This window comes from Bos indicus, chromosome 12 (genome assembly GCF_029378745.1).
Source record: "Bos indicus isolate NIAB-ARS_2022 breed Sahiwal x Tharparkar chromosome 12, NIAB-ARS_B.indTharparkar_mat_pri_1.0, whole genome shotgun sequence".
Lineage (NCBI taxonomy): Eukaryota > Metazoa > Chordata > Mammalia > Artiodactyla > Bovidae > Bos > Bos indicus.
Window position 1 is genome coordinate 32,888,398 of NC_091771.1, and position 2,859 is coordinate 32,891,256.

The 2,859-nt window shown below is 51.3% G+C and overlaps 1 long non-coding RNA gene across 1 annotated transcript; it reads left to right on the forward strand.

Annotated features, from left to right (window-relative positions):
- Positions 1–775: 775 nt before the first annotated feature.
- Positions 776–2,593, forward strand: LOC139186137 (uncharacterized). The gene is made up of 2 exons (XR_011569639.1): positions 776–1,215; positions 2,101–2,593. It is a non-coding gene; the product is annotated as an uncharacterized lncRNA (long non-coding RNA).
- Positions 2,594–2,859: the final 266 nt, after the last annotated feature.

Below are 2,859 nucleotides of genomic sequence, written 5' to 3' on the forward strand. Positions count from 1 at the left end.
CATATGGGCTTCCCAGGTGGTTCATCGGTAAAGAACCCGCCTGCAGTGTAGGAGACACAGAGACGTGGGTTCAGTCCCTGCGTCGAGAAGATTCCTCTGGAGGAGGACATGGCAACCCACTCCGGTATTCTTGCCTGGAGACTCCCATGGACAGAGGAGTGTGGCGGGCTACGGTCCATAGGGTCACAAAGAGTCAGACATGACTGAGCACATACACACACTCATAATTACATATATAGATGGATAGATGATAGACATATAAAATATGAGTGTAAGGTGGTTCTATCTATCTGTCTATCTATGTCTGACATTTATCTGGCCAATTCCTAACCCATCAAGAATGGCCACTTTTTTTCAATCTATCACCTGATACAAATAAAAGTATTTTTCATATCCAGGAAGAGGCTAGTAGCAACAGCATCACCCAGAGGCTGCACAGACCAGTTTTACTTCTTAGTGTTTCATTTCATCCCATGCTACACTGTGACTCAGAGAAGCAGCAACAAATAAACACAAACAACATTTGACTGAAGGAGCACATAACAACTGGAGCTAGAGCCTCGGCAACCTACGTGCTGGGGGCAGAGAGAGGGAGGCCGGAGGGGGAACATCCCAGGGCTTAGATGTCCCTGGAGCTCTTTGTGGGAAATGAACCAGCGTCCAAAAGTCAGAAATCCCACGACAGCTGCTCAGGGCCACTGATGCCCATGAAATCCAACCGCCATAAATCCGGGGCCTTGCGGGGGTAGGGGGCGGGCTGGATGCATGAATTTGGATGCAAAAGGAGGATTTTCCAATATCAAAGCAACACACCCAGAGAGTCAGAGACTCCTTGGCGCTCTTGAAAAATCAAAGGCATGTGTAGGGTCTTGATCGCCCAGCACGTGCAGGGCCCTGAAGTGTGGATTCCACCCCTCACCCCACTCACAATGGCCCTGCCCAGGGGCCCTGGAGTCTCTGTGGGGCCCAGTCTTTGGTCTCAGAGAGCAGCAGGGAGGTGTGGGGACAGGATGGGGCATGCGTCACTCAGTCAGAGGCGTCACCAGCCGAGGAGTCAGCCAGGCGGGATTCCTGCCTCCTGGTCACTGAGGCTCCTTGGCCGGCACCCTGAGGCTGGGTGAATTCCCAGCCCCACAGGGCTGTGGTCACGCCTGCTCTTGTCACCGGTGTTACAAGCCTGGTGTGTGAGTCACCGCACATCCCATTATCAGATGGGTAAGAGGGCAGCAATGGGGCCTTCCTTGTCGCTACTTCCTGCTGTAAACCTCGCGCTGAGTGTTGGAGGTGGGGACCGTGTGTGGACGGGACCAGCCAGACAGGCTGCCAGTGCCCCAGGAGGACTCTGAGAAAAGCCCCAACGTATCTTTCTCATTAGGAAACCATGGTGCTTGAGTTCCTGCCAGGAGAGTTACTTATTCAATTAAGTTACTCCATAAAGTACGGCTTAACAAGGAGTAAGGAGTTGATGTAGCAATTCAGTGAATGGTTGTCTAGTTTCAGGTAGTTCACAGGATGAGCTAAGCAGAAGGGCAGGTGAGCTTGGGCAGAGGGAGTCAGGACCGTGGGTGTGGCTGGGAGGGCAATGAGAGAATGAGGCAACTGGGTGAGCAGAGAATGCTCCGGGCAACTGGATGGGAGGGGGCGGAGGCGGCAGGGAACAGAGTTGTGGGGGGTGGTGGGCAGAGCTGGGGCTTCCCATGTGGCAAGAATGGTAAAGAACTCGCCTGCCAATGCAGCAGACTTAAGAGACACGGGTTTGTTCCCTGGGTGGGAAAGGAAATGGCAACCCACTCCAGTATTCCTGCCTGGACAATTCCATGGACAGAGGAGTCTGGTGGGCTACAGTCCATGGGGTCACACAGAGTGGGACACAACTGAGTGACTTAGCACGTGGGGGAGAGCTGGTGGGAGCAGGACAGGAGGAGTGAAATAGGCCCTTCTATGCTTAGGGTCTTGCGCACACATAATTTTCATACAAAGGTGATGTCACCTTCTGTATGCAATTTCTGGCTGTTAAAATGGGGTGGAAGAAATGCAAGCAGAATTGATTCAAAAAGCAGCACAAAATCACCCTGAAAAACAACTTGTTTTCATCCCCAGAAATCATCGGTTGATTGTTATGCTCAGGATCTGGACAAAAGAGTACTTTAAAGCTTGCCAATCAAAGACGTCTAAGTAGGACATGGAGAGCAGGCGGAACACGGGCGGCGAGGCCATGGCAGCACGTGTAACTCTGGAATGCACAGCTGCACTGCGAAGCACAGCTGGGAGGGAGCAGTGCTGGTCCAGTCAGCCCAGCCCGCCCTCAGTCCTGGCGCCTTCAGAGCACCGGCCGGCTGCCAAGCCCTGCATCCGGAGTCTTGAGGTGTATGAAGATGAAGATCTGGTCCTTCTCAGGAAGGTCACCATCCAGAGGAGGTTAAGGAATACACGCTATGGAGTAGAAAGAGCCCCGATGTGAAGGCTGCCATCAGAATTCAATTTCATAGCACCACTCTGAGCAACTGTTTCATTTTCTGTAACAAAGAGTAGTAATATATACCTCCCAGGGTTGCATAAACCTTGAAGGAGCTAATAAAAAATCTTAATGCAATGATTGATCTAATAAATGTTAGCTTTCCTCTTTCTTTCCACAAATGTGCTAATACATGGCAGAATGTGATGTGTCACAAAAGAACTGTGTTCTGAGGATTCAGAAAAATAGAGGCACAATTGCCTATAGCTGGGGAAGCTCAGAGCAGAGTTCATGTACTTGGATTTGAAGATGAGCAGATTTAGAGATGGAGGAACAGGGGAGGAGGACTTCCAGGCAGAGCGACTGGCATCCAGGGACAAAGACCAGGAGCAGGTGACCACTGC